We start from the raw sequence: 10,107 nt of genomic DNA, 5'->3' as shown, positions 1-10,107 counted from the left end.
AATATGAAATGAAAGGAAGTGTTTCTGCTGTAATGTGTCTTGCGAAAGTCAAGTCGATGGTTGTTGTCAGTCAATCGACTGAATTACGATTGATTGCAGAGTGATTTAAACTAATAATTTACTTAACACTATCAACATTTGTCAATAGTATGACATAACCTATAAACTCAGTTTCTCAACTTTTGTGTCAATCTAACAATTAATCAATCAATCATAGTTTACGATAATGAAATATTAGTGTACAATTATTTACCTTTATTGTTGTAGTTGTTGTAAATGACGAATCTAAGCACTCCACATTTTCACTACAGACACGGCTGACGATACTTTAACCACACGTGTGAACTTGTATTATGACGCTTTCTCGGTTTTCCAACGCCAAGAACGCTCGAGAAAGACAGAGACACAAGCACGCACCGATTCAACGCGCCTAATTCTCTAGTGCTGCGCGCGCAGCGGACCGATCATGTTTGAGTGGGAGAGAGACGCAAGGCATTCGCCGGTCCGGCGGGCCTCTCTCTCGTTCGGTGACTCATCGTAACAGACGTGAGCGGGCGTTACACTTTTTCATGAGTGACTCCGAGCCACAACCTAATTTAAGACGTTGTCACGTCAAAAGATTTTCAAGAATTCAACCATAGTTGGTGAAACTAAGAATACCACGACCACTGTAAAAAATGCAGTGATTTATGGCTTTGATGCGTTAAGAGTGAGGTTATATAACAATATTTTTTGTGACGAGCCACACTCAAATGCAATTTGATTTAAAATAATTATGTTCAAATTGTGGTTGATTCAAATAATTCAAATAATTGTAGTTGATCTAGTGACTGTAACTAGAAGTATTTAGAATACGAAACCTCAGTGATAAACGAAGACATATCTTCCAAATACTGCATTTTACAGTTATTTGGTTAAATATATCCATGCTTATTTATAGCAGTTGTGACAAGTTTATTATTTTCTAAACAGCATTTTATTTTTCAACTTTTTCCGCTACCGGTAGACTTCTAAGTAAGTCTATGTACATAACCGCATAACTGTTTAATTTGACTTGTAGTTGACTTCGTAAAATCTTTCAATTTGTAGACGAATAAGTCTCCTTTGATAATGGTATAATGTTTTCGCATCTCACAATGCAAACTTTTGTAAACTGTATAGTCAGATTATATTCAAATGTTTTACTGAATAATACAGCCTTCTCGTAACTTTAGAAGTTATTTATTTATTGTGAAATTGTTACTAAGATTATAGTTAATTATTGTTGAACAGTGAAAAAAATTTTCTGGGTTTACCACAAAGCTGTTTCATTTTTTAGATCGCGAATATTTACATAATCAAAGTGCAAACATTTCATTAGAAAAGAAAACCTGTTGTAGAAAATTACAATCCTTAGTACATGCATCTGGCATTCACCTTCTTCTTGAATAGATTCTTATCAAGATAGAGCATCTTGTCCTAAGATTGAATTAAATAAGTATTAAATAAACAAATAATAGAATGAATAATATAAAGATTGAAAATTATTAAAAGAAGAAATTGACTGAATTCGAAATTCGTGAATACCATGTGACACAAACGGTTTATACAAGGAGTAAACAGATAATCTCATAGAAAGAAGCATAAAAAATAGAAACAAAGATGTGTATCCAATATTGCGTAAACTAAGCCAAAATATAGCAAGTGAAGAATAACAAATCACTAGGAAAAGATCGGCGAATTGTCTAGAAAACGTAACTACAAAAATATACGTTACCTTGCTTTAACTGCCTCACGACATTCTCTTCTGTTGTTGGCTCGCTGCCGCCACCGTTGGGTTCCTCATTTCCTTAGGTCATCCTGCACATCGTCTATCCATCTGAGTCGGAGTATTCCTCTACTCGTTCCTCCTCCCGGGCCACCCAGAAACACTTTCTTTATGGTTCTTTCCTCCCCGCTATCTGTACGTGACCAACCCACTTTATCCGCTCTTTCTTTATTTCAGTCACTAAGACTGGTTTTATAAACAACAGCTGCAGTTCCTGGTTTCTTCTTAACCTCAATACTTCACCGTCTTTAACTAGCCCATACATATTTCTGAGGCTTTTTCTTGTTGGACATCGCTTTCATACATTACTACTGGACGGATCACCTTAGGTGCAGGACATTTTTGTGTTTTTATAGATAACTCTGGATTTGAAGAACGGTAGTAGACTGAAACAGCTTCTGTTAGCCGGTGTCACCCTGGCACAAAATTGTTTTCGGTCAATACGGCATCCAGGTATTGACAACTTATCACTATCTTGTACCGTTGTCCATTTATGGCGACTTCGTAATCTTGGGATTCCCTTTAATTATTTGACATAAGCATGAACTTTTTAATTTTTCTCTAGAAACTCCCAGTCTTCCCTCCATGGCATGGCGTTCTAGAGCTGTATAGGACAATTCTAAGTATAACAATGGTCTTGCAAGAGAAAAAGATACCTAATAACTTAAATGAAGCAATAATCTTATTATATAAAAAAGAAAAGATCTAAAGAAATGACAGACCCATAACCCTAGCGAATGTTATATGTAAGCTATTAAGAAAAAGGTTAGCATCAAAATTGGATAACTATCAGGCCACTGAGCCCCTTGCAATCAGACCACTTGCTTTGCTTCTAATTCACTGCTTACTGTGATATTGTTAATATTAATATTATCTTCTTATTATTAGAGTACTTGATAGAATTTGGTATTACTGTCAATACAGGAAAAGTTGTAACATTTTTGTGTTTCCGGACGGTCCTGTATTTTTTCGATTGCCAAGAGCGCGAAATGATACCCATTGCATTTTTTAAGGTTTATGTTAAATCCCAGAATTTTATTAAACAATGCAAATATTATGTATGTAGTTTAAAGATCATTGTATCGTCTTCTTATATCATAATGCCGCATACTTTGTTAAATAGAAAAAATGTGCTTCGCATGTACAATGATTTGGTGGGAAAGTGAGAATAGCAAAATATGTAAGCGCGGGAAAGTGATTAGAGGGATCACGTTTCTGTTATAGACTTATCAGGTGTATATGAGTATTGTTTATATTCACAATGGGTAAGTAAAGTCACGGGCATTTATTAAAACGTTTAAGAAGTGGTAAAGGCAAGGACCTCGATTTATTTTATTTTTTTTTTTCTGTTTCAGCACTCGTGAACTTTTTTAAGAATTTTAATATGCATATATGCATATGCTTGTTATTATGTATAATAATAATTATGTACTTAGCATTCTATGTGACCCAATTAGTAATTTTTTTGGTATTCTTAGTAATAACTTTCATATTTATCTTCCCAAATTCCGATCCCATAAACTAAAACTCGTTTAGATTATAAATTGAAAAAAATTCCTCAGCCCTTCTTCACAGGTAAGATACCTATCGTAACAAAAGTAACTTTTGGCGGGGATGCAACTGAATGTGCATTCTGGAGGGAAAATGTAAAGGCAAGCCAGTGGGACCTCGTTATGCCTGTTTTTTTGTTTACCTTAATATTTAATTTGTATAAAGTCTTTGCTATTCGATGTTTTATCTTAATTAAAGGATAAGATAGTGGTTTGCAACATTAGAAAAGACAACAAATCCTCCAGTTTACAATAATTAATAAAGAATAAACAGAACTAACAATGGATATCTAGTAAAAATAACTATAAAAACATAATTCTTACATAATTAGTAATATTATTAAATAGGTATAATTAATTTCCTGATGTATGTAGATGTGTTTCTTTACTCGAAGAATTGAAAAACTGAGATTCCAGAGCAATAAAATAACAACATTAAGAGAAATTCTTAATTAATAAGAATTTCTCGCCAGTCATCTCTATCCATCGCCTTCCTCTGTCAAGCACGTATTTCCATATTTCTCATGTTTTCATCAATGTTATTAAGGAACCTTGTTCTGAGTCTTCCTCTTCTTCTCTGACCAATGGATATATCAAGGAGTATTTTTCTAGCTGGGTCAGTTTGTTCCATCCGCATTATTTGCCTATCCACCCAGTCATCCTGTCTTAATTTATTTTACGATATCTGGTTCCAGGTGTATTCTAGAAAAAAGTTGTAGAGTCTTCGTCACTTTCAATTGTACGTGTGTATATATATATATATATATATATATATATATATATATATATATATATATATATATATATATATTTCGCCCGATTGGTGATTAAGTTTCATTCCTTTCTATTTTCTATTTTTGTTCTCCAGTTAGGTATATTCATTTTGTTGATATCTTCTCTGACCTGATCTTCCCATCTGTACTTTGGTCTCCTTCTAGGTCTTGTATTTGTAGGTGTCCATTTTATTTTCTTTATTAGTTTATCTTCTTCTCTTCTTAGTACATGCCTGAGCCATTTCAACCTTTAGACCTTTATATGATTTAGTACATCTTCTCCATTTATTTGATTATATATTATTTTATCTTATTATTGTTAAATAATCGTCTACTCTCCATCTTGGATATTTTTTTGTCCAAGAATTCTTCCTCGGAAAGGGTCGTCTTTTCTATTATTCTTAGCTTCTCTTCGTCACCATTAGTCAGGCACATTGTCTCTGCTGCGTAGGTTGTAACAGGTCTGATTGCTGTTTTATATATTTTAATTCTAGTGTTTTACTGATATATGTCAGCCTTTTAGTAGTTTTTGATATTTCCAATATGCTCTATTGCCCGCTTTTACTCTTTTAGTTTTCTGTGCGCTCCTGTCCTTTGGGATGTCTATTCTATTGTTACAACTAGATACTTTAATTTCTCTCCACTTTTTCGAATATACATTGTTCAGCCTTTATATTATCTGTTACAATTTTTCCTTAAGATACTTAGTCTTCTTCATTTATTTTTAGTGCTCTTCTGTTTCGCTTCTTCTATCAGAGTCACCAGTGCGTATTCTAAGCTCTTTTATCTCTTGCGGCTATTACCATTGTCGTTGTGTAGAGTTTTGTATGATCATCTTGTTGATTCCAGTTTTTTTATTTGCCCCGTCCAGTACTATGTTAAAAAGTGTTGTAGACAAGCTATCGCCTTCTCGAACTCCTACTTCTATATTTCCCTCGTCTGTTATAGCTTCTGCTACAGATTTGTCCACTGTCATTTTTGCTAAGCTAATTAGTTTTGCTGATATATTCATATTTTGCATTTCAAGTAAGAGTTAGTATCTATTTATAGAGACAAAGGCTTGCTGGAAGTCTACAAATAGTAAGTGTACATTTATGTTATATTCGTAGCACTTTTCAATCAGTTGTGTTGGTAGGTGAATGGCATCTATGGTCGATATGTCTTTTCTGAATTCTTGTTGGTATTTCCCTAGAGTATTTTCGGTGTATTTATCTCTTCTGTTTCTTAAGATTTTATACGTGGTCTTCAGTAGTATGATTCCTCTACAGTTACTGCTATCCCTTGGTTCTCCTTTTTTATACATCGTCATTATATGACTCTTTTTCCACTCTGTGAGTTTTCTTTGAGTTCCATATATTTTTTATTAATATATGAATCCGGTGCATCTAGTTCTTCTCCTCCATTTTTTATTTCCATTATATTTATATAACTTATTGTTAATTTCATCCTGCCCTGCTGCTTTTCCTTACTTCAAGCATTTCCTTGTATTTGAGAGCGTTTTCTTCTTCGTTTCTTCAATTACTTCTTCTTCTTCTTCTGTTGTTTTATTGTTGTTATATTGTTTATAGCATATTCGTATAGTTTTTTGTTGTTTTTGTTATTTTCTTCTATTGCTTCCATTTGCTCTTTAATCCATTCTGATTTTTTCTTTTTATATAGTTTTGCCGCTTCCTGTTTTGTCCTTTAGTATTCTTTTAGTTTTTCATCTGTTCCATCTTTATCCGTGTCAGCCATGTTTGTTTCTTCTCTATGCCAACCACTCTTTTGATCAACTCTTTTGGCTCTTGTTTCCTCTGCTGCCTCTATTATGCTTATTTTTATGTTGTTCCAGTCATTTTCTATACCTTTAGTTTCGACCGTTTGTAGTTTTTTGCTAGGGCTTCGGAGTATTTATTTACTTCTTCTGTTTTTAGCTTGTCATGATTCCAGATTTCGTTGAGCTTGCGTTTTTATTATTTTCATTTTTAATTTTGCTCGTACTAATATCTGGTCTGAATCGGCGTTTGTCCGCTATGTATGATCTGAGATCTTGTGTTGGTCTTCGCCATTTTTTTTAAACAAGTACATGATCTATTTGGTTACCTTCTCTTCGTCCTGGAGGTAGCTATGTTATTTTTTATCGGAACTTTGTACTGGCAATGTATATGTTTGTTACCGTAGCTAAGTTGCCTAGTCTTGTTCCATTATCGTTTGTTTCTTTGTTAATTTTTTTTCCCTGCAACTTCCCTATTATTCTCCTCTGTTCCAACCTTGGCATTGAAGTCTCATATTATAATCAGGATGTTGTTTCTGGGTACGGTTTTACAAGCCTCTTCTAGTTGCTCGTAGAAGTCTAATTTGTTTTCATTACTTGCATCTTCTGTTGAAGCATAAACGTTTATTATTGACACAATTGCTTAGCTGTTCTTGATTTTGATGCATGAAATTCTTCCACTAATTACTCTAAAATCCGTAATTTTATTTATTTGTTTTTTACTGATTATAAATGCATTTCCATTTTTCCCCGCTTATTATCTCCGGAATAATACAGTGTGAAGTTTTTCTTTTTTATTTTCCCTTCTTTTTCATCTTATTTCCTTGAAGTGCTAAGATATCTAGTTCATATTTTCTCGTCTGCTGGGCTAATTCGTGCATTTCCCCACTACTAGCATGCCTTTCACATTTTAAGTTCCTATATATATGTATATATGTATATATATATATATATATATATATATATATATATATATATATATATATATATATATATATATATATATATATATATTTATTACGGCCGTAATAAACGCAATGCAAAATTGTAGAATAGACAGCAGATATATTAACTTAATAAAAGAAACTATGAACCAAATTACAGCTACATACTACCTAAATTGGTAGTACCTAACACACGAACCCTGTACCATTAAACAAGGGAGTCAAACAGGGAGATACTTTATCACCCAAACTGTTCACCTTAGTTTTGGAGGACGTTTTTAAAAACCTAAATTGGAAATATAAGGGAATAAACATCAATGGCCGCTACCTCAGTACCTAATCTACGATTTGCAGATGACGTAATCCTGATAGCTACTGACCTACAAGAAATGCAAACCATGCTTTTAGAACTACATACCGAATCTTCTAAAATAGGACTGAAAATGAATTTAAACAAAACAAAAGTCATGCACTCCGAAGACACCGTGACAATAATAAACGATAAAGTTATAGAAAAAGTTGAAGAATATATATACTTAGGACAAAAAATAATACTAAATAGGGAAATTCAAACTGAAGAAATAAAAAGAAGAAGAAAGTTAGCTTGGGCAGCATTCGGTAAACTGAACTATATACTCAGAAATCAACAAATTCAATTACATCTTAGATCTAAAATTTTTGATGCATGCATTATCCCGATATTAACTTATGCGGCACAAACATGGACAATCACAAAAAAGAATATGAATATACTTGAGTCACTCAACACGCGATGGAAAGAGCAATGCTAGGTATATCACTTAAGGACAAGAAAACAAACACATGGATAAGACAGAAAACCAAAGTCACCGATGTGGTGCAAAAATCATTAAAGTTGAAATGGGAATACGCTGGACATGTAGCTAGGAGCGATACTAACAAATGGCACAGATCAATTTTAACCTGGAGACCATACCAACACAAAAGACTCAGAGGCAGACCTCCTATGAGATGGACAGATGATCTGAAAAGGACTGCCGGGAAAAATTGGCTACAAGTAGCGTACAATAAAAAACAATGGAAAGGAAGACTTGCAGAGGCTTATGTTCAGATGTGGACGTGAATGGCTAGACGAAGAAGAAGATATATATATATATATATATATATATATATATATATATATATATTACATTACCCAATTTTTGTTTATTTTACATTTTTCTTTAGTCTCAATATCTATCTATCTCAGTACCTATTTAATCTACTTAGGCAAGTCTCACCCTAGTTTAATAGTTTTTTGTGGTTTTTCGTTCTATTTTAATTGGTCATTGTCTTTTTAATTCATTTGTGTCTGTTATGTCAATTACTAGACCTGTCATTACGATATTGTTTTCTCTTTTTCTGTTTTCGGGTTTCTCATTGCATGTTGTTTTAGATATCCTTTATTTGTTTTCTTACATATCATTTTTTTATACCGCTCATCTCTATTTTTGAACTAATAACATGAATGAATGAGCAACAGAACAAACACACATGCCGGCGTCATGGAAATAGTGACCAAGTTCATAAAAAAGGGCAATCAACAAAAGGAGGTGCTTTCACAGAAGAAATCAGGAGAAATAAGTAAGTAACTTTCAGAACTCAGAAAAAGCAGTTAACCTGCAGCAGTAATCGATTGACAATCAAAAGCCGGCAACGCCCTTAAGAGAGGACGCCTAAACGAATACCACAAATAAAAGCCAATAAAATAAAATACATACAAACATACCAGCACTAAGATAAAACATCTCAACCCTTGAACAAATAGCAACGACAAACAAGAAGAAGACACCGATGGAAACAGCTTATGGGCACCTCAGAGGCAAACACACGATGGAATCTCGTAGCAATGCCTTAAACTTTGCACGAAGAACATAAGGGGGTGATAGAGAACCTAAAAATGTTGGACCTAATCAATGGTAAGTGTGTGTGTTTGCCACATACATGAATCTGCTGTTTTTCAGTTGATCTTCTTCTTCAAGTGAAGTTTCCAGTAGTAGAGGTTAAGAACAATTGTACACTATCTGATTTGTACACTACGTTTAAAAACATGCTGGTATACCAGTTTATTAAATTGATGAAAAATAAATTTGTATTCAACAAACAACTCACTTAAATCTTCAAGTGAATTCAACATTTTTTGCCGAGTGTGAAATTTCAATTTGGGAGAGACAAGAAAATTTCAAATACTTTTGAAAATCTTCATCTCTGTGATATAAATAGTTTAAAAACGTATTATAGCTGGTGCAAGATTCTAGCTTTTCTGACGAAGGTATTCGTATGTTACAAACCTAGCAGAAAATCATAGTGTTGTGAATTTATTAATTGTTAAGTCTTTAATTTATAATGTCTTGTTCTTATCTTAATTCATTAAAAAGCACAATGACTGATATTTATTTATTTTCACTAAACATACATAATTTATTAAAAAGCGAACGTAACATTTTATCGCGAGCGCGTCGTCCGAATTAACTGTCTTCAAAATAAAAGTTCCTCCATATTTATACGAAAACAGCTGCTCTAGAATCCCATGGATTTTGACCTCAATTGACCTGGTTTCGCCTCGAATGGACAGGCCTAATTCCGGAAGATTCGAATGGGACCAGTTTTTTTATTACTTGGAGTTTATGCCAGCTATTCGAAAGGTCTCGTATATTCTAAAACAGAACAGCATTAGTCATAATATAATACGGTTATTTTTAGGCCAGGATTTTTATCGTAACATTGCCCCCCTCTTAAAAGATGGTTCCTCCTGGAACCTTGTCGGGACTGGAACCGGAACTGTATGCTGGTATCGGCAACTGGACCCTCTTTTACAACTTCCAGTTGTATAAAAATGACAAGGGACGGTTTTCTCTCCGCACCAGTAACTATGCGGATTGCAACAGACTAACACCTGGACTTCGGTGTCTTTGAAGATCTCCTCCACCATATTTCGGATAACCCTCCAATCTAATTGGCGGCACTCCAACTTTGGCATGGCTAACTTTTCCACGTCGGACTCTAGTACGTGCTCTCTCAATTGAAGTAAGGCTTCCCATACATCTCGGTAGGTAGGTTGGTCACGGGCAGTGTCTTTTGTTACCAGGTAGAAAAGGTAACGTGATGCATCTTGGAGTTTCAAGGTTTTACCGGACGCTGGCACTTGGCATTGAAGTTCTGCAACTCGACCAAACTTCCTTCGAAAGACGGATGCCAACCCTGGTGCGTCTTTGATACTGGCCGGGATGGTAAGGGCCAGCGAGTAGTCATCGGGGAGCGC

This window comes from Diabrotica undecimpunctata, chromosome 10 (genome assembly GCF_040954645.1).
Source record: "Diabrotica undecimpunctata isolate CICGRU chromosome 10, icDiaUnde3, whole genome shotgun sequence".
NCBI lineage: Eukaryota > Metazoa > Arthropoda > Insecta > Coleoptera > Chrysomelidae > Diabrotica > Diabrotica undecimpunctata.
This window is presented reverse-complemented; position numbering follows the sequence as displayed.